The sequence below is a fragment of the Cherax quadricarinatus genome, chromosome 19 (assembly GCF_038502225.1).
Source record: "Cherax quadricarinatus isolate ZL_2023a chromosome 19, ASM3850222v1, whole genome shotgun sequence".
NCBI classification, from domain to species: Eukaryota; Metazoa; Arthropoda; class Malacostraca; order Decapoda; family Parastacidae; genus Cherax; species Cherax quadricarinatus.
In genome coordinates, this window is record NC_091310.1 from 44,516,921 (window position 1) to 44,540,126 (window position 23,206).

The window sequence follows — 23,206 nt, forward strand, 5'->3', positions numbered from 1 at the left end:
GAAAAATACAAATAACGCTCAAAACATGGCCAGAGGTGCACATAAATCACTAAACATCTGCAGCACATGCAAGGGTAGTGAATCTCACAGCTGCCTTCATAGTGGTCAAAGTGGGACTGAAACGTCGTCACAAGTTCCATTCTTCTACGTGCCAGTTATCTGTGTATAGTTCCAGTCACAGTATTGTGACTTTCTATTCTCCAGGGCCTCTTAGGCTCTAACATAACTAAGTCTAATAGGGCAGGAACCAGTGATGATGACGATTATAGTTTAAGAGGCGGGGCCAGGAGCTGAAACCCGACCCCCGTAAACACAACTGGGTGAGCACGGACACAGGTTAGTGGTGCTGGGTGTGGGGGGGAAGCGGGGCAGGGGGGGGAAGCGGGGCAGGGGCGGGGGAATGCTAGGTCTCCCTGACTCCCTTCCCCAGGCCAGCTGGGCGCCGCCCGGGGCTTCATTCATTCATTTCTGTTTCCTTCCTTCCTTCCTTCCTTCCTGCCCCTCTCCTTCCCCCCCCTCGCTTCCCCCGCCCTGCCAGCTGTTGCCACTCCCTCTAGAGGGTCACGTAGCTCAGTGGTACAATATTTGACGTAGCTCAGTGGTACAACCAGGCACCTTGTACACACACAACCAGGCACCTTGTACACACACAACCAGGCACCTTGTACACACACAACCAGGCACCTTGTACACACACAACCAGGCACCTTGTACACACACAACCAGGCACCTTGTATACACACAACCAGGCACCTTGTACACACACAACCAGGCACCTTGTACACACACAACCAGGCACCTTGTACACACACAACCAGGCACCTTGTACACACACAACCAGGCACCTTGTACACACACAACCAGGCACCTTGTACACACACAACCAGGCACCTTGTACACACACAACCAGGCACCTTGTATACACACAACCAGGCACCTTGTATACACACAACCAGGCACCCTGTACACACACAACCAGGTACACACACACGACAAGGTAGGAGGGGTTGAAGAAGAGGGTGGAGGGGTTGAAGAAGAGGGTGGAGGGGTTGAAGAAGAAGGTGGAGGGGTTGAAGAAGGTGGAGGGGTTGAAGAAGAGGGTGGAGGGGTTGAAGAAGGGGTGGAGGGGTTGAAGAAGGGGGTAAAGGGGTTGAAAAGGAGGGGAGGGGTTGAAAGAGGAGGTGGAGGGGTTAAATAAAGGGGATAGAGGAATTGAAAGTGTGGGTGGAGGGGTTAAAGGAAGGGGGTGGAGGAGTTGAAAGAGGGGGGTGGAGAGGTTGAAGACGCCTGGGTGAGTCCAGATGGGTTCCGGCCAGGTGTTGAACACAAGCGTTACACACACCCACACCCCGGAACACCCCCTCTCCCATCCCTCCCTCACCCCTACCTTCCCTCTCCCTCACTCACCTTTCCTAGTAAGTTTATTAAGGTGCAATTACACATACATACAGTTACATAAATTATCAAACATAGTAACGCATGTGTAAATTACCCACCAGGATGACCCAAAAAAGTCAGGTGACTAATTTGCATTACAATAAAGAGAGGATCAGATCACAGTGATAGGTATATATATTTTAGCTCCTCCCTTTCTGTAGCTACATTCATTAGGTACCTTTCGGCTTCTTGAACCGGCTCATGCTCTGACAGGCTTTGACATGTGCAGGCAGTCCGTTCAACTCATTTGTTGTTGTACAATAACCGACTGTAGGAAGCAGCAAATTGTGTTCCGTCCCCCTAGTACCATACTGGGGCGGCTTCCCAACCTTGACAAACTTGGCGATACCAACATGTTCTGGACACTGCTTCTACCAATTTTATAATGTGATTTAACCTCACTACCTCCTCCATTCACTACCTCCTCCCCTCACTACCTCCTCCCTTCACTATCTCCTCCCCTTACTACCTCCTACCTTCACTACCTCCTCCTCTCACTACCTCCTCCCCTCACTACCTCCTCGCTTCACTACCTCCTCCCCTTACTACCTCCTACCTTCACTACCTCCTCCCCTCACTACCTCCTCCCCTCACTACCTCCTCGCTTCACTACCTCCTCCCCTCACTACCTCCTCCCCTCACTACCTCCTCGCTTCACTACCTCCTCCCCTCACTACCTCCTACCTTCACTACCTCCTCCCCTCACTACCTCCTCCCCTTACTACCTCCTCCCCTCACTACCTCCTCCCCTCACTACCTCCTCCCCTCACTACCTCCTCGCTTCACTACCTCCTCCCCTCACTACCTCCTCCCCTCACTACCTCCTCGCTTCACTACCTCCTCCCCTCACTACCTCCTACCTTCACTACCTCCTCCCCTCACTACCTCCTCCCCTTACTACCTCCTCCCCTCACTACCTCCTCCCCTCACTACCTCCTCCCCTCATTACCTCCTCCCCTCACTACCTCCTCCCCTCACTACCTCCTCCCTTCACTACCTCCTCCCCTCACTACCTCCTCCCCTCACTACCTCCTCCCCTCACTACCTCCTCCCCTCACTACCTCCTCCCCTCACTACCTCCTCCCTTCACTACCTCCTCCCCTCATTACCTCCTCCCTTCACTACCTTCTCCCTTCGCTACCTCCTCCCCTCACTACCTCCTCCCCTCACTACCTCCTCCCTTCACTACCTCCTCCCCTCACTACCTCCTCTCCTCACTACCTCCTCCCTTCACTACGTCCCTTCACTACCTCCCTTCACTACCTCCTCCCCTCACTACCTCCTCCCCTCACTACCTCCTCCTCTCACTACCTCCTCCCCTCACTACCTCCTCCCCTCACTACCTCCTCCCTTCACTACTTCCTCCCCTCACTACCTCCTCCCTTCACTACCTCCTCCCATCGCTACCTCCTCCCCTCACTACCTCCTCCCCTCACTACCTCCTCCCCTCACTACCTCCTCCCTTCACTACCTCCTCCCCTCACTACCTCCTCCCCTCACTACCTCCTCCCCTCACTACCTCCTCCCTTCACTACCTCCTCCCCTCACTACCTCCTCCCCTCACTACCTCCTCCCCTCACTACCTCCTCCCTTCACTACCTCCTCCCCTCACTACCTCCTCCCCTCACTACCTCCTCCCCTCACTACCTCCTCCCCTCACTACCTCCTCCCCTCACTACTTCCTCCCTTCACTACCTCCTCCCCTCACTACCTCCTCCCCTCACTACTTCCTCCCTTCACTACCTCCTCCCCTCACTACCTACTCCCCTCACTATCACTCTTACTACATTATTTCATTATTTGCTAGAGATATCATTGTCATCCTGCTGTAGTTATCTTCCTGGGTCATCCTGCTGTAGTTATCTTCCTGGGTCATCCTGATGTAGTTATCTTTCTGGGTCATCCTTATGTAGTTATTTTTCTGGGTCATCCTGATGTAGTTATCTTTCTGGGTCATCCTGATGTAGTTATCTTCCTGGGTCATCCTGATGTAGTTGTCTACCTGGGTCACCCTGATGTAGTTATCTTTCTGGGTCATCCTGATGTAGTTATCTTCCTGAGTCATCCTGATGTAGTTGTCTACCTGGGTCACCCTGATGTAGTTATCTTCCTGGGTCATCCTGATGTAGTTATCTTCCTGGGTCATCCTGATGTAGTTATCTTCCTGAGTCATCCTGATGTAGTTGTCTACCTGGGTCACCCTGATGTAGTTATCTTTCTGGGTCACCCTGATGTAGTTATCTTTCTGGGTCATCCTGATGTAGTTATCTTCCTGGGTCATCCTGATGTAGTTGTCTACCTGGGTCATCCTGATGTAGTTGTCTACCTGGGTCATCCTGATGTAGTTATCTTCCTGGGTCATCCTGATGTAATCTTCCTGGGTCATCCTGATGTAGTTATCTTTCTGGGTCATCCTGATGTAGTTATCTTCTTGAGTCATCCTGATGTAGTTGTCTACCTGGGTCACCCTGATGTAGTTATCTTCCTGGGTCATCCTGATGTAGTTATCTTCCTGGGTCACCCTGATGTAGTTATCTTTCTGGGTCATCCTGATGTAATCTTCCTGGGTCATCCTGATGTAGTTATCTTCCTGGGTCATCCTGATGTAGTTATCTTCCTGGGTCATCCTGATGTAGTTATCTTCCTGAGTCATCCTGATGTAGTTATCTTCCTGGGTCATCCTGATGTAGTTATCTTCCTGGGTCATCCTGATGTAGTTATCTTCCTGAGTCATCCTGATGTAGTTATCTTTCTGGGTCATCCTGATGTAGTTATCTTTCTGGGTCATCCTGATGTAGTTATCTTCCTGGGTCACCCTGATGTAGTTATCTTTCTGGGTCATCCTGATGTAGTTATCTTTCTGGGTCATCCTGATGTAGTTATCTTCCTGGGTCATCCTGATGTAGTTGTCTACCTGGGTCACCCTGATGTAGTTATCTTTCTGGGTCATCCTGATGTAGTTATCTTCCTGAGTCATCTTGATGTAGTTATCTTCCTGGGTCATCCTGATGTAGTTGTCTACCTGGGTCACCCTGATGTAGTTATCTTCCTGGGTCATCCTGATGTAGTTATCTTCCTGGGTCATCCTGATGTAGTTATCTTCCTGGGTCATCCTGATGTAGTTATCTTCCTGGGTCATCCTGATGTAGTTATCTTCCTGGGTCATCCTTATGTAGTTGTCTACCTGGGTCACCCTGATGTAGTTATCTTTCTGGGTCATCCTGATGTAGTTATCTTCCTGGGTCATCCTGATGTTTGTCTACCTGGGTCACCCTGATGTAGTTATCTTTCTGGGTCATCCTGATGTAGTTATCTTCCTGAGTCATCCTGATGTAGTTGTCTACCTGGGTCACCCTGATGTAGTTATCTTTCTGGGTCATCCTGATGTTTGTCTACCTGGGTCACCCTGATGTAGTTATCTTTCTGGGTCATCCTGATGTAGTTATCTTCCTGGGTCATCCTGATGTTTGTCTACCTGGGTCACCCTGATGTAGTTATCTTTCTGGGTCATCCTGATGTAGTTATCTTCCTGAGTCATCCTGATGTAGTTGTCTACCTGGGTCACCCTGATGTAGTTATCTTTCTGGGTCATCCTGATGTAGTTATCTTCCTGAGTCATCCTGATGTAGTTGTCTACCTGGGTCACCCTGATGTAGTTATCTTTCTGGGTCATCCTGATGTAGTTATCTTCCTGGGTCATCCTGATGTAGTTATCTTCCTGGGTCATCCTGATGTAGTTATCTTCCTGGGTCATCCTGATGTAGTTATCTTCCTGGGTCATCCTTATGTAGTTGTCTACCTGGGTCACCCTGATGTAGTTATCTTTCTGGGTCATCCTGATGTAGTTATCTTCCTGGGTCATCCTGATGTAGTTATCTTCCTGAGTCATCCTGATGTAGTTATCTTCCTGGGTCATCCTGATGTAGTTATCTTCCTGGGTCATCCTGATGTAGTTATCTTCCTGAGTCATCCTGATGTAGTTATCTTTCTGGGTCATCCTGATGTAGTTATCTTTCTGGGTCATCCTGATGTAGTTATCTTCCTGGGTCACCCTGATGTAGTTATCTTTCTGGGTCATCCTGATGTAGTTATCTTTCTGGGTCATCCTGATGTAGTTATCTTCCTGGGTCATCCTGATGTAGTTGTCTACCTGGGTCACCCTGATGTAGTTATCTTTCTGGGTCATCCTGATGTAGTTATCTTCCTGAGTCATCTTGATGTAGTTATCTTCCTGGGTCATCCTGATGTAGTTGTCTACCTGGGTCACCCTGATGTAGTTATCTTCCTGGGTCATCCTGATGTAGTTATCTTCCTGGGTCATCCTGATGTAGTTATCTTCCTGGGTCATCCTGATGTAGTTATCTTCCTGGGTCATCCTGATGTAGTTATCTTCCTGGGTCATCCTTATGTAGTTGTCTACCTGGGTCACCCTGATGTAGTTATCTTTCTGGGTCATCCTGATGTAGTTATCTTCCTGGGTCATCCTGATGTTTGTCTACCTGGGTCACCCTGATGTAGTTATCTTTCTGGGTCATCCTGATGTAGTTATCTTCCTGAGTCATCCTGATGTAGTTGTCTACCTGGGTCACCCTGATGTAGTTATCTTTCTGGGTCATCCTGATGTTTGTCTACCTGGGTCACCCTGATGTAGTTATCTTTCTGGGTCATCCTGATGTAGTTATCTTCCTGGGTCATCCTGATGTTTGTCTACCTGGGTCACCCTGATGTAGTTATCTTTCTGGGTCATCCTGATGTAGTTATCTTCCTGAGTCATCCTGATGTAGTTGTCTACCTGGGTCACCCTGATGTAGTTATCTTTCTGGGTCATCCTGATGTAGTTATCTTCCTGAGTCATCCTGATGTAGTTGTCTACCTGGGTCACCCTGATGTAGTTATCTTTCTGGGTCATCCTGATGTAGTTATCTTCCTGGACTATCCTCAGAGATGGTAACTCAAGCGATAGTAACTCCAGCTCTCCTGCCATGACACCTGTTTGGTCCCAGACCAGGCCTCCTGGTTGCTGGCTTGGTCAATCAGGCTGTTGATACCCTCTATACACAGACCAACGTATTAACCACAGCAAGGCAGACTCGGAACTCATTCAAGGAATTTATGGACTTCCGTCTTGAATAGAGCCAGGGGTCTGTTTGTAATTCCTCTTATGCATGAAGGAAGGGTGAAGAGTTGTTGTCCCTTTACACTTCCTGATTTATCCTTCAGTGTACTCATGCAGGTTACCTCCTGCTTTTAGCAGGAGGTAACCTGCACCGTCTGCCAAGCCTCTTGTGTTCCTGTGTAGTGACTTAGGTGTGTAGGTTTGGGACCAATTCCTCCAAGAGCTTCCAGGTGTAGATTATGATGTATCTTTCTCGTCTACTTTCTAAGGGGGTACAGTTCGAGGTACTTCAAGCATTCCCAGTAATTTAGGTGGGTAGCTGAGTTTATACGAGCTATGAAGGTTCTCTATACATTTTCCAGTTCAATTATTTTGCCTACCTTGATGGAAGCCGTTAGTACACGTAAATATTCCAGCCTAGAGGGAGAACGAGTGACTTGAAGAGGATCATTATTGGTTTGGTCTCTTTTGTAATGAAAGTTCTTGTTATCTAACCTATCATTTTCCTTACATTGTTGTGCTCCTTGAACGTGAGATCTTCTGACATTATCATTCCACTTATTTTTATTTTTCCAATCCTTCCGTAATATAGTAAGTAAAATTTGTCCTCATTGAACATCATACTGTTGTCAGTGGCTCACTGGAAGACTTGATTTATATCAGCTTGGAGGATCGCTGTGTCTTCTATGAGTGCCACACTCTTACAACTTCTAGTATCGTCTGCAAAAGACAATGCAGTGCTATGGTTTACGTCCCTGTCTACGTCAGAAAAGAGAATGAGAAACGGAAGTGGGGCGAGTACCGTGCCTTGAAAGACAACTCTTCACTGTAGCAGCCTCTGATTCCACTCTGTTTACTAATACTCTTTGCTGACCGTCACCCTCACAACTTATGACATTACAACTGACCGTCACCCTCACAACTCATGACATTACAACTGACCGTCACCCTCACAACTCAGGTCATTACAACTGACCGTCACCCTCACAACTCAGGTCATTACAACTGACCGTCACCCTCACAACTCAGGTCATTACAACTGACCGTCACTCTCACAACTCATGACATTACAACTGACCGTCACCCTCACAACTCATGACATTACAACTGACCGTCACCCTCACAACTCAGGTCATTACAACTGACCGTCACCCTCACAACTCAGGTCATTACAACTGACCGTCACCCTCACAACTCATGACATTACAACTGACCGTCACCCTCACAACTCATGACATTACAACTGACCGTCACCCTCACAACTCATGACATTACAACTGACCGTCACCCTCACAACTCAGGTCATTACAACTGACCGTCACCCTCACAACTCAGGTCATTACAACTGACCGTCACCCTCACAACTCAGGACATTACAACTGACCGTCACCCTCACAACTCAGATCATTACAACTGACCGTCACCCTCACAACTCAGATCATTACAACTGACCGTCACCCTCACAACTCAGGTCATTACAACTGACCGTCACCCTCACAACTCAGGTCATTACAACTGACCGTCACCCTCACAACTCAGGACATTACAACTGACCGTCACCCTCACAACTCAGGACATTACAACTGACCGTCACCCTCACAACTCAGATCATTACAACTGACCGTCACCCTCACAACTCAGATCATTACAACTGACCGTCACCCTCACAACTCAGGTCATTACAACTGACCGTCACCCTCACAACTCAGGTCATTACAACTGACCGTCACCCTCACAACTCAGGTCATTACAACTGACCGTCACCCTCACAACTCAGGTCATTACAACTGACCGTCACCCCCAACTCACTCACTTCCTCCTCCCCACTCACTACCCACTTCCCCCCCACACACGCTACCCACTTCCATTCCGTTCTTCTCATAACCGAAATATCCCGGGTTCAATGCCAGGGCGAGGCTAGAGGTAAGGGGGTATGTCTCCTTACACCTGTTGCTGTAGCACTCAACAGGTAGCTGGGAGTTAGTGGACTGTTGTGGGTGGCATCCCTCAGGGAATTAAGCCATGCTGCTTGGCTTTGCATGGATCATGCTGGGCTATTAACCCAGTGCACCCATGCGCACGAGTGACACTCGTGCACATTTCAACGTTTTCCTGATACAGTGAAGCCGCCGCGTTGCCAGGCGTGTTGTGGGTTTTTTAATATAAGTTTTTTGTCATATTTTATGTAACGATAGCTTACACAAAAGAAAATAATGTTTGTGTGTTTACACAGAGCGTTGGAAACTGGACGTTGGGAATTGTGTCTGTAACCTAACTTAACACAAAATATATTTTTGTTCTACTGCGCACACTCCAGAAGCTGCAGCATGCTGGAAGCTGCAGCATGCTGGAAGCTGCAGCATGCTGGAAGCTGCAGCATGCTGGAAGCTGCAGCATGCTGGAAGCTGCAGCATGCTGGAAGCTGCAGCATGCTGGAAGCTGCAGCATGCTGGAAGCTGCAGCATGCTGGCAGCTGCAGCATGCTGGCAGCTGCAGCATGCTGGAAGCTGCAGCATGCTGGAAGCTGCAGCATGCTGGAAGCTGCAGCATGCTGGCAGCTGCAGCATGCTGGCAGCTGCAGCATGCTGGAAGCTGCAGCATGCTGGCAGCTGCAGCATGCTGGAAGCTGCAGCATGCTGGCAGCTGCAGCATGCTGGAAGCTGCAGCATGCTGGAAGCTGCAGCATGCTGGAAGCTGCAGCATGCTGGCAGCTGCAGCATGCTGGCAGCTGCAGCATGCTGGAAGCTGCAGCATGCTGGAAGCTGCAGCATGCTGGAAGCTGCAGCATGCTGACAGCTGCAGCATGCTGGCAGCTGCAGCATGCTGGAAGCTGCAGCATGCTGGAAGCTGCAGCATGCTGGAAGCTGCAGCATGCTGGAAGCTGCAGCATGCTGGCAGCTGCAGCATGCTGGAAGCTGCAGCATGCTGGCAGCTGCAGCATGCTGGCAGCTGCAGCATGCTGGAAGCTGCAGCATGCTGGAAGCTGCAGCATGCTGGCAGCTGCAGCATGCTGGCAGCTGCAGCATGCTGGCAGCTGCAGCATGCTGGCAGCTGCAGCATGCTGGAAGCTGCAGCATGCTGGAAGCTGCAGCATGCTGGAAGCTGCAGCATGCTGGAAGCTGCAGCATGCTGGAAGCTGCAGCATGCTGGAAGCTGCAGCATGCTGGAAGCTGCAGCATGCTGGAAGCTGCAGCATGCTGGAAGCTGCAGCATGCTGGAAGCTGCAGCATGCTGGAAGCTGCAACATGCTGGAAGCTGCAGCATGCTGGAAGCTGCAACATGCTGGAAGCTGCAGCATGCTGGAAGCTGCAGCATGCTGGAAGCTGCAGCATGCTGGAAGCTGCAGCATGCTGGAAGCTGCAGCATGCTGGAAGCTGCAACATGCTGGAAGCTGCAGCATGCTGGAAGCTGCAACATGCTGGAAGCTGCAGCATGCTGGAAGCTGAAGCATGCTGGAAGCTGCAGCATGCTGGAAGCTGCAGCATGCTGGAAGCTGCAGCATGCTGGAAGCTGCAGCATGCTGGAAGCTGCAGCATGCTGGAAGCTGCAGCATGCTGGAAGCTGCAGCATGCTGGAAGCTGCAGCATGCTGGAAGCTGCAACATGCTGGAAGCTGCAGCATGCTGGAAGCTGCAGCATGCTGGAAGCTGCAGCATGCTGGAAGCTGCAGCATGCTGGAAGCTGCAGCATGCTGGAAGCTGCAACATGCTGGAAGCTGCAACATGCTGGAAGCTGCAGCATGCTGGAAGCTGCAGCATGCTGGAAGCTGCAGCATGCTGGAAGCTGCAACATGCTGGAAGCCGCAGCATGCTGGAAGCTGCAGCATGCTGGAAGCTGCAGCATGCTGGAAGCTGCAACATGCTGGAAGCTGCAGCATGCTGGAAGCTGCAGCATGCTGGAAGCTGAAGCATGCTGGAAGCTGCAGCATGCTGGAAGCTGCAGCATGCTGGAAGCTGCAGCATGCTGGAAGCTGCAACATGCTGGAAGCTGCAGCATGCTGGAAGCTGCAGCATGCTGGAAGCTGCAGCATGCTGGAAGCTGAAGCATGCTGGAAGCTGCAGCATGCTGGAAGCTGCAGCATGCTGGAAGCTGCAGCATGCTGGAAGCTGCAGCATGCTGGAAGCTGCAGCATGCTGGAAGCTGCAGCATGCTGGAAGCTGCAGCATGCTGGAAGCTGCAACATGCTGGAAGCTGCAACATGCTGGAAGCTGCAGCATGCTGGAAGCTGCAGCATGCTGGAAGCTGCAGCATGCTGGAAGCTGCAACATGCTGGAAGCCGCAGCATGCTGGAAGCTGCAGCATGCTGGAAGCTGCAGCATGCTGGAAGCTGCAACATGCTGGAAGCTGCAGCATGCTGGAAGCTGCAGCATGCTGGAAGCTGAAGCATGCTGGAAGCTGCAGCATGCTGGAAGCTGCAGCATGCTGGAAGCTGCAGCATGCTGGAAGCTGCAACATGCTGGAAGCTGCAGCATGCTGGAAGCTGCAGCATGCTGGAAGCTGCAGCATGCTGGAAGCTGAAGCATGCTGGAAGCTGCAGCATGCTGGAAGCTGCAGCATGCTGGAAGCTGCAGCATGCTGGAAGCTGCAGCATGCTGGAAGCTGCAGCATGCTGGAAGCTGCAACATCCTACGGGATGGGGAGATGGAGAAGATAATCCTAGCAAAAACAGTTGAGTATGGAAGGAAGGAGAGTGTGTACCAGTACTCGGTCATCTTCCCAATCTCAGTAATACCAGGACACAATGACTATATTACTTGTGGTCCAGCACACTGTTGGTGATGGCGCCTTGCATCACTTATTGGGAAGTAATTCAGGAAGACTAAATATCGACAATTCCTATGGAATTTTTCCATAACAGTGATACCAATCTCTGGCAACACGCCTTATTATAACCCTAACCTTACCGGACTCAGTAGAAGCAGTCATTTAATTGTCATGTACTCTGCCCCAGGCCTAGGCTCACTTGATTACCATGTACTCTGCGTAAGGCCAAAAATGGTATAAATCTTTATCACACGCCTCGAACATCCCATGAGAAATAAATTTTATCTACCAACGTCACAGATCTACTCCTTTATGTTTAGCATGGAAAATTATAACTAAAATAATCAGGAAAAAGACTGGTAATGTTGTTCATATCTTTCCTCGTGATCAAGCAGATGACCTCATCAATATCTAATCCAAAACATCCAGACATGAATATCTCCCATCTCATATTAGATTAAACTTGAAAGAGTACTTCTGAAGGAAGACCGAAACTGATTAATTTTATGAGTCAGGATATGGATGAGAGTGATTGTCTCTTCACAGAGTATGAATTAGATAATGCATTAAATAAAGGTGGATCAACCGCTCCTGGAGAGGATGGTATAACTTATGATATCCTATGATATCCTCAGAACTCTAAAGCAGGTCCCTGATAAACCTTTGTTAGCATTGTATAATCTCAGTTACATTGAGGGCGTTCTTCCTACTTCCTGGACCAATAGTCTCATTGTGCCTATTCCTAAGCCCCAACAGCCTGATACATTTAGACCGATCTCCTTAACTAGTTGTCTTTGTAAAACTTTTGAAAGAACTGTACTTAATACTTAACAGACTGTACTACAGACTCAAACACCAACTTTCCCCTCATCTCTATAGGTTCATGAAAGGAAAATTTGCTCAGAAATGTATTTCACATGTCTCACTGCACACACTTCTGCATTTGATATTGCAAACAGAACAGTAATACTACATGAACTAGCCAAAATGAATGTTGGTGGTAGCCTACTCTGCTGGATAATAGGATATCTGTCAAACAGAGTATCACCTGTTCTCTACATCATGACCTTACACAACAGGGCATAAAATGAGAACCATTCTTGATGAGGTTCAAGTAATTTGTAACAGACTCGTCATATATTCATCTAAAACAACGATTCTGACAAGCAAACGACATGTCCCACCAATCTGTTTGCAGGGTGAAAATATCAGTTAGGTTAAATCTTGCAGATACCTTGGTGTAGATGTACCCTTCAATAAATCCACCACACCACAACTAAGTAAGATATGCAAAGACAGTTAAATTCTCCCATACTTCTGGCTGGCTACAACCCTAATTATGGTGCTAATGTTAATATTAGCTAAGGAAAATTCTCTCCAGCACTTGGAGTTAATGTAAAATGAAGCCCTCGGAATTATTCTTAACTCTCCAAAATCTACCAAGTTTTTTCTATTAATATGAGGGAGAAGCTTGGTGTCTCAAGTATCAGTGATAGGATTATTGAGATATCACTGAACTTGGTCTAAAACTACATAAAGATCTAAATGGTTGTGAAAACATGCAATTGTATAGTTTCATAACGTGCACGAACTGTATCACTGTAGACAACAGTGATACAGTTCGTGTTCACTTAACATCACATACGTGCAAGTCCCTCCCAAGAAGCTCATCACTAGTAATCCCTTCCTTAAATCACTTGTAAAACCAACTGCTCAAGAAGAAATTTCTAGCCTAACTGTTAGTAATAATATATCACAAGTTAAATACACTAATGAATCTAAGCAGTAATCTACTGGCAGGGCTGCATCTGCTCTTGTTGCTGCCCCCTCAAGGAAGGTTCCTTGATGTTGGTGAGAGGCTCCTGATTTAGGGAATTGGATCTGTGCTCCAGTTCCCCGAATTAAGTCGGAATGCCTTCCACATCCCCCCCCCCCAGGCGCTGTATAATCCTCCGGGTTTAGCGCTTCCCCCTTGATTATAATAATAATAATCTTGTTGCTGCCTCCCGAGTTAAGAACGATAAGAATTATGTTGAGTTAGGCATAAAAATTAACAACTGGGCGTCAACACTATAAACTGAATTGTCTGTCATCCTCATGACGCTTAAGTTAACTTACGACACTGAGCTTAATTCTGATTATTTCTAATTATATGTCATCACTGAATACTCTTGAGTCATATAATGACACATAACAACATGCTTATTAGAGAAACCAGACACAAATACTAAAATATCCTGGATAAAGAAATTTAAGTACAGTTGTTATGGATTTCATAACACGTTGGATTACTCTTTCATGATAAAGTTGATAACAAAAAGGTACCCTGAAGGAAAATGTAGAACATAACTTTGATGTGTCTGTGTCTAGTATTGGGAATAATATTAAGAGAGAAGTAAATAATGAAAATGACTCTTATAGGAATGCAATTAAAAGCCTGAGTAGATCTATAACTCACTATAACATGGACGTAGATAAGCACATTTATAGAGCAACTTGTAATACGAACAGACTGACTGATGTAGTGGCCAGGGTTAGGCTTGGTTACAAGTACTGCTGACGGCGTGATGTTGTAGTAGCCAGGCATAGGCTTGGTTACAAGTACTGCTGACGGCGTGATGTTGTTGTAGCCAGGGTTAGGCTTGGTTACAAGTACTGCTGACGGCGTGATGTTGTTGTAGCCAGGGTTAGGCTTGGTTACAAGTACTACTGACAGCGTGATGTTGTTGTAGCCAGGGTTAGGCTTGGTTACAAGTACTGCTGACGGCGTGATGTTGTTGTAGCCAGGGTTAGGCTTGGTTACAAGTACTGCTGACGGCGTGATGTTGTAGTAGCCAGGCTTAGGCTTGGTTACAAGTACTGCTGACGGCGTGATGTTGTTGTAGCCAGGATTAGGCTTGGTTACAAGTACTGCTGACGGCGTGATGTTGTTGTAGCCAGGGTTAGGCTTGGTTACAAGTACTGCTGACGGCGTGATGTTGTAGTAGCCAGGGTTAGGCTTGGTTACAAGTACTGCTGACGGCGTGATGTTGTTGTAGCCAGGGTTAGGCTTGGTTACAAGTACTGCTGACGGCGTGATGTTGTAGTAGCCAGGGTTAGGCTTGGTTACAAGTACTGCTGACGGCGTGATGTTGTAGTAGCCAGGCTTAGGCTAGGTTACAAGTACTGCTGACGGCGTGATGTTGTAGTAGCCAGGGTTAGGCTCGGTTACAAGTACTGCTGACGGCGTGATGTTGTAGTAGCCAGGGTTAGGCTTGGTTACAAGTACTGCTGACGGCGTGATGTTGTAGTAGCCAGGGTTAGGCTTGGTTACAAGTACTGCTGACGGCGTGATGTTGTAGTAGCCAGGCTTAGGCTAGGTTACAAGTACTGCTGACGGCGTGATGTTGTAGTAGCCAGGCTTAGGCTAGGTTACAAGTACTGCTGACGGCGTGATGTTGTAGTAGCCAGGGTTAGGCTTGGTTACAAGTACTGCTGACGGCGTGATGTTGTAGTAGCCAGGGTTAGGCTTGGTTACAAGTACTGCTGACGGCGTGATGTTGTAGTAGCCAGGGTTAGGCTTGGTTACAAGTACTGCTGACGGCGTGATGTTGTAGTAGCCAGGCTTAGGCTAGGTTACAAGTACTGCTGACGGCGTGATGTTGTAGTAGCCAGGCTTAGGCTAGGTTACAAGTACTGCTGACAGTTTGGCAGACATGGAGATGACGATCAAATGAAATGCAATGAAAACCTTAAGAAGGAAACAATGGAACACATAATAGAAATCAGAGAACTGCATCGAGCGGAAGAGGAATACAGAACCTGGCGAGAGAACCATGAACCATGATGTTACCTTGAAGGAACGTAGGAACATGGCGAGAGAACCATGAACCATGACGTTCCCTTAAAGGAAGGTAGGAACCTAGTGAGAGAATCATGAACCATGTTACCTTGAAGGAAGGTATCTTTCACAGTTGATAGAGAGAGAGAGAGCTGGTGTATAACAAGAACCTTTAAAACAAGAGCTGGTCAGCTCATGATGATGCTCTTGAAGACTCTTGATCTTCCTACAGTGTAACCATCAGCACAACCAACGAATGTAGCATTCTTTCCTTCCTTCCTTCCTTCTTTCCTTACTTAGGTGTCTTCCTTCATTCCTTCCTTAGGTGTCTCTTCCTCGTACCCTTGGCTTCACTTCTCTTCCTGCTTGGCAAGTCCCTTCCCTCCTTCCTTTAAGTATCCTTCCTCCCTCCCTCCTTTCCCTACACGTCTCCTACGTCCCTCCACCCTTAGGTGCCCCCTTCCTTCTTCCCTCAGGTGCGAGTTTGAGGCAAGAATGTTAGTGATCAAGAATAGGTACGGTGGAGGTGTTTGTGTGGCAGATGATGGAGGGGTGGGAAGGAGGGAAGGATGGAGGGGGTGGGAAGGAGGAAAGGATGGACGGGGTGGGAAGGAGGGAAGGAAGGAGGGGGTGGGAAAGAAAGATGCAGAGGAGAGAGTGGAAGAAGAAGGCAAGAGAGAATGAAAGAACCCCGGAAAAAGTAGGAAGTGAGAAGACAAATAGGAGGAAGCCAAGAGGAAGACAAAGGCAAACAGGAGAAAGACAGGAGGCAAACAGGGAGAAGACAGGATGCAAACTGGAAGACAGAAGGCAAACAGGACGCAAATACGAAGACAGAAAGCAAACAGGACGCAAATACGAAGACAAAGCAAACAGGACGCAAACACGAAGACAGAAGGCAAACAGGACGCAAATACGAAGACAGAAAGCAAACAGGAATGAAACTTGAAGAATATAAGAGGCAAGCAGAAGATTTATGTGACTGTGTATGTCATCCAGATCTGCATCACAGACAGGGACATAAATCATACCACTGTATCATCCTTGGAAGACGATAAAAGAATTTGCCTGTCATATATGGAGGACACAACAAATCTTCAAGTGGACATAAACAAATTCTTCCCCAGTGGACCATTGACAACAATGTGATGTTCTACGAGGACAACTTTCAGTTACTCTGTTATGGGGGAAAAATTGAGGAAATGAAAGCTAAAACGTAACATAAAACTCTAATGGCATAAGAGAGCAAACAATTAAGGTGAGGGACATAGGAGTGATAATGTCAGAGGATCTCACATGACTCTAACAACATGATCAATGGAGGAGCCAGGTATAGATACTCAAAAATCCGGGAAAAGGAATTAGTGTTCAATTGTTATGGATCCCATCACACATTGGATTACTCCTTCATGATAAAGTTGATATGTTAGCCAAGTATCCTGAAGGAAAATGTCCAATATAACTTTGGTGCGTCTGTCTAGCATTAGGAATAATATTAGGAGAGAAGTATTATGAAACTGAATGTTATAGGAATGCAATTAGAAGCCTGAGCAGATCTATAACCCACTATAATAACATGAACGTAGATAAGTATGTTTATGGAGTAGCCTGCAATGTGAACAGGCTGACTGATGTAGTGGCCAGGCTTAGGCTTACCTGGTTACCTGGAGGTTAACTATGTTGACCACTACTCTTTGTGTTCGATTTGTTAGGAAGTTGAAGATCCATCTCCCCACTTTCCCCAGTTATTCCTTTATCACGTATTTTATGGGCTATTACGCCATGATCGCATTTGTCAAATGCTTTTGCAAAGTCTGTGTATATTACATCTGCATTCTGATTTTCTTCCAGTGCATCCAAGGCCATATCATAGTGATCCAGTAGTTGTGAGAGGCAGGAGCGACCTGCCCTGAACCCATGTTGCCCTGGATTGTGCAGATTTTGGGAATCATGGTGATTTGCAATCCTGCTTCTTAGCACTCTTTCAAAGGTTTTTATGATGTGGGATGTCAGAGCTATTGGTCTATAGTTCTTAGCTAATGCTTTGCTGCCACCTTTATGGAGTGGGGCTATATCCGTTGTTTTAAGTGACTGTGGAATTTCACCCATGTCCAAGCTCCTCCTCCATAGTGTACTTAGGGCACGCGAGAGGGGTTTCTTGCAGTTCTTTAATGAATACAGAGTTCCACGAGACTGGGCCCGGGGCTGAGTGCATGGGTATGTTGTCAATGGCTTTTTCGAAATCTATCGGAGTTAGGGTGATGTCGGAAATCTGGCATACATTTATGGAGTTTTGAGGCTCATTCATGAAGAAATCATTTGGGTCGTCGACCCTCAGACTGATTAGTGGTTCACTAAACACAGAGTCGTACTGGGATTTCAGTATTTCACTCATTTCCTTGTTGTCATCTGTGTAAGTCCCATCCTGTCTGAGTAAGGGCCCGATACTAGATGTGGTATTTGCCTTGTTTTTGGCATATGAAAAGAAATATTTTGAATTTCTTTCAATTTCACTAATAGCTTTAAGCTTCTCCTGTCTCTCCTGGTTCCTGTAAGAGTCATTTAACTTAAGTTCGATAGTTTCCACTTCCCTGGTCAGTGCCTCCTTTCGTGTATCAGATATTCTAGCACTCCTGAGGAGCTCAGTGACTCTTCGTCGTCTTCTGTAGAGGGAGCGTCTTTCTCTCTCCAGTTTACTCCTGCTCTTCTTCTTTCTTAGGGAAATATGCCTAGAACATGCTTCGGCTGCCAGGAAGTTGATCCTTTCAAGGCACTGGTTTGGATCCATGTCATTTAAGACATCTTCCCAGCATGTTTCGTTTAGGACATGGTTTACCTGGTCCCAGTTGATGTTCTTGCTGTTGAAGTTGTATTTTGTGAAGACACCTTCACAGGTACATGCATTCTGCTGATCAGGACCCCTATGCATGTACGTCTGGACTTCGATTAGGTTGTGATCGGAATTAGTTGTTTTTGATATTCTTATGTCTCTTATCAGGTCCTCATTATTTGTGAAGATAAGGTCAAGTGTGTTTTCTAGTCTTGTTGGCTCCACTATCTGCTGGCCTAAGGTGTGTTTTTCGCAGAGACTTAGTAGCTCATGTGTGTGTGACCTTTCATCTGCGCTACCTCCGGGGATTGTTTCAGCTATAACTTTATTTGCTACATTCTTACATTTTGTATGCCTTAGGTTGAAATCACCAAGCAGTAAGATGTTTGGGGATGGAGCTGGAAGGTTTTCCAGACAGTAATCAATTTTCAGTAGCTGTTCCTTGAACTGTTGTGAGGTTGCATCTGGCGGCTTGTATACAACCACAATGACTAGGTTTTGGTTCTCGATCTTTATTGATAGAACTTCAACTACCTCATTTGTGGTGTTCAGCAACTCCGTGCAGATGAGGGACTCTTTGACATACAGGCCAACCCTCCCCCCCCCCCTTGTTGCCTGTTCATTCTGTCGCATCTAAAAAGGTTGTAACCACTTATCCATATTTCACTGTCAAAGTGATCTTTTGTGTGAGTCTCTGTGAAGGCTGCAAACATTGCATTAGACTCCTCTAGAAGTCCACTGATAAAAGGTATTTTGTTGTTGGTGGATGGCTTGGTTACAAGTACTGACTGATATTGTAATGGCCAGGCTTAGGCTTGGTTACAAGTACCTCTGGCAGTTTGGCAGAACACAGATGATGATCAAACCCAATGCAAGGTATGTGGCCAGCCCTATGGTCACTATCTTGAACACTATGTGCTTAAGTGTCTAGAGATAGACAGTATAATAACCTACGTGACACATCAAGATATCTTATTAAAAATAAGATACCAGATATATTAAAACAAATCCTAAATTTGCTTGTAACAGATAAGTGAACTGTAGATATAAATCCAGATGTACTCCTGTTAACCCTTCTTGCGCTACCCTCCACAGGATGGATATGGGGGTGCATAATAAATTGTCCACTTCGGTGGTAAACTCTAAAAATATAAAAGGATCATAAATGTCATTATAACACTGGTATACCTAACAGTGCTGTTAGTAACACTGGTATACCTAACAGTGCTGTTAGTAACACTGGTATATCTAACAGTGCTGTGTTAGTAAAACTGGTATATCTAACAGTGTTGAGTTTGTAGCAATTATCACAACCGCGAGGAAAATGACAGAATGGATAACGAGAACCTTCAAAACATGGAATGACAAGTCAGTGACGGTCCTCTTTAAATCACTTGTTTTCTCTAGGCTGGAATACTGACAGCCCCTTTTAAGGCAGGCGAAACTGCAGACCCAGAGAATATTCAGAAAACCTTCAGTGCACGTATAAGTTTTGTCAAGCACCTTAATTACATCTGAAGTCCTTTGACCTGTACTCTTTGGAACGCAGGCGAGAAAGATACATTATAATTTACACCTGGAATATCGTAGAAAGGCTGGTCCCAAATCTTCACCCAGAAATCACTCCCTACGAAAGTGAAGAGGCTTGGCAGACGATGCAAAATACTTCTAATGAGAAAAAAATGGTGTCATGAGTACTCTGAGAGAAAACAGACTAAACGTCAGGGAACCAAGACTATTGAAAAGCCTCACTGGCTGTCTCCATGAGGGCACTTGATAACGTCCTCACGTCAGTTTCTAACCAGCCGGAATGCATGGCCAGCAGTACCAGTTTGATTGATCAGACTTTGGTCCAGCTAGAGGCTGCCAACCCGCGGGGGCGTTGACCCCTGAAAATATCCTTCAGATAAGATAGACAGGCGGTAGTCACAAGACAGGCGGGAGACAGACAGCCAGTAAGCAAGAGACAGACAACTAGTGAGTAGAAGACAGACAGGCGGTCAGCAGGAGGTAGACAGGAGACAGGCGGTAAACAGGAGGTAGGCAGGAGACAGACAGCCGGTAAGCAGGAGGTAGGCTGGAGGTAAGGCAGGAGGTAAGCAGGAGTATATAGCAGAGGGAACAGCTGTGGTATGCAGGAAGAGGTGAGGTTTTGTGTGTGTGTGTGTGTGTGTGTGTGTGTGTGTGTGTGTGTGTGTGTGTGTGTGTGTGTGTGTGTGTGTGTGTGTGTGTGTGTGTGTGTGTGTGTGGAGGGAGGCTATGATGCGGGAGGAGACAGCAGGCAGCGCTGACGGAAGTGACAGGTGCTGCCCGCTGATGGGCAGGACGGGGCAAGGGGTGACGGCTGGGTGAGCAGTAGCAGCAGCAGGGCAGCTGACGGCGAGGCAGGTGATGGTGGGTAGATTTCCTGACCATACAGCAGGGCATTTGGACAGCTTGCCATACCAATACTGTAACATTCAACTTCCTTCCCTCCCACACCAGTATATATACGTATATATAAATATATATATATATATATATATATATATATATATATATATATATATATATATATATATAAATATATATATATATATATATATATATATATATATATATATATATATATATATATATATATATATATATATATATATATATATATATATGGAGTTTAGTGACGGAGGTATTTGGGAGTCACGACTAGCACAAATGCGTAGATAGTAGCGTCCTTGGAGGTGGAGGATAGGCTCTATTGCGGCTGTGGAGCAGCCAGGCGCGCAGCAGCACCATCAACACCAGGAGCAACAGCACCACCACCACCAGGAGTAGCAGCACCACCATCACCAGGAGCAACAGCACCACCACCACCAGGAGCAACAGCACCACCACCACCAGGAACAACAGCACCACCACCACCAGGAGCAACAGCATCACCACCACCAGGAGCAACAGCACCACCGCCACCAGGAGCAACAGCACCACCAGGAGCAACAGCACCACCAGGAGCAACAGCACCACCACCACCAGGAGCAACAGCACCACCACCACCAGGAGCAACAGCACCACCACCAAAAGGAGCAACAGCACCACCACCACAAGGAGCAACAGCACCACCACCACCAGGAACAACAGCACCACCACCACCAGGAGCAACAGCACCACCACCACCAGGAGCAACAGCACCACCACCACCAGGAGCAACAGCACCACCACCACCAGGAGCAACAGCACCACCACCACCAGGAACAACAGCACCACCACCACCAGGAGCAACAGCATCACCACCACCAGGAGCAACAGCACCACCGCCACCAGGAGCAACAGCACCACCAGGAGCAACAGCACCACCAGGAGCAACAGCACCACCACCACCAGGAGCAACAGCACCACCACCATCAGGAGCAACAGCACCACCACCAAAAGGAGCAACAGCACCACCACCACAAGGAGCAACAGCACCACCACCACCAGGAACAACAGCACCACCACCACCAGGAGCAACAGCACCACCACCACCAGGAGCAACAGCACCACCACCACCAGGAGCAACAGCACCACCACCACCAGGAGCAACAGCACCACCACCACCAGGAGCAACAGCACCACCACCACCAGGAGCAACAGCACCACTGGAACCAGCACTAGCAACAACAGCATCAGCACCAGAACCACCAGCAGCAGCACCAGAACCAGCAGCTGTACCAACAACAACAGCATCAGAACCACCAGCAGCAGCATCAGAACCAGCAGCTGTACCAACAACAACAGCATCAGAACCACCAGCAGCAGCACCAGAACCAGCAGCTGTACCAACAACAACAGCATCAGAACCACCAGCAGCAGCACCAGAACCAGCAGCTGTACCAACAACAACAGCACCAGAACCACCAGCAGCAGCACCAGAACCAGCAGCTGTACCAACAACAACAGCATCAGAACCACCAGCAGCAGCATCAAAACCAGCAGCTGTACCAACAACAACAGCACCAGAACCACCAGCAGCAGCAACAGCAGCACCAGCGCCACCAGAGCAACAGCTGCAATCAGAGCAGTAGTAACAACAGCAGGAGCAGAAGCAACAGCTGCAGCAACAAGAATAACAGCAGTAGCAGCAACAACAATAGCAACAGCAGCAGAAGTGAAACTGGCGCATGAGCAACAGCAAAAGCAGTCAGGCGCAGAAGCAGCAGCAACAGGAGAGAGGCAGGCGCAAAAACAGCAGCAACAGCAGTATTGAACAAACATGTGAGGAATGTTATAACACCCACCTCCACGGCAGCTGTTATAGGTAGCTCACGTCAGTACTGTCTCACACACACACACACACACACACACACACACACACACACACACACACACACACACACACACCTAGTAACGTTCAGTGAAGAGGCGGGGCCAGGAGCTTAGTATTGACCCCTGCAACTACAATTAGGTGAGTACACACACACACATATACACACCGATGTATCTCTGTTGTTGATGTACAATTAATGAGAACAGAAATAGACAGCGTACAGGGAGTGCTACAATTAGATGTGGACAGACACAAACATGGTCAGGTTAATTGGTTACTTGAATTTAACCCCAGCAAATGCAAGGTGATGAAGATTGGAGAAAGGGACAGACCACCAGAGACGGAGTATAGACTCGGGGGACAGTGACTGCAGACCAGGAAGACCTAGGAGCGAGTATTAGTGCCAATTGTATCGCCAGACTTGCAATAAATGAATGACCTTTGTAATCAATGTTCGCCTGGCAAATTGAATAGTAGCCTTCAGGAATCTTAGTCATTCATAGCCCGTTATACAATAAGTGCCAGGCCAATGTTGGGGTACACAGCACCAGCATGGAACCCACACCTGATAAAATACGTTAAGATACTATAAAAAGTGTAGTTAGTTCCAGGTTAGTTCCAGAGCTAAGGGTATGGGGTATGAGAAGAGGCTAAGGAAACTGAACTTGATGACATTAAAAGACACAATAACCAGGGAAGACATGATAACACCATAAAAAATACTCGGAGGAATTGATAAGGTAGAACAGACATAGGTTGTTTGAAAGGCAGAAAGAAGGTACTGAGAGGATCAGTTGGAAGTTAGGGACACAGATGGTGTTAGAGATGTCTGGAAGATCGTCTTCATCTTGAGGGTATACCTGGAGGGTGGTCAGGGAAATGAAATGACCTTGACGAAGAAGTGGTTACCTCTAGGCGCTTCTGGGGGTCACCGCCCCTGCGGTCTGGTCCCGGACCA

At 47.5% G+C, this 23,206-nt stretch overlaps 1 protein-coding gene across 1 annotated transcript in view; it reads right to left on the reverse strand.

Annotated features, from left to right (window-relative positions):
- The window catches only part of LOC128688382 (DNA-binding protein inhibitor ID-4-like), a 48,091-nt gene that overhangs the window by 19,750 nt on the left and 5,135 nt on the right, over nucleotides 1-23,206 (reverse strand). The gene's annotated exons all lie outside the window — the stretch shown is intronic.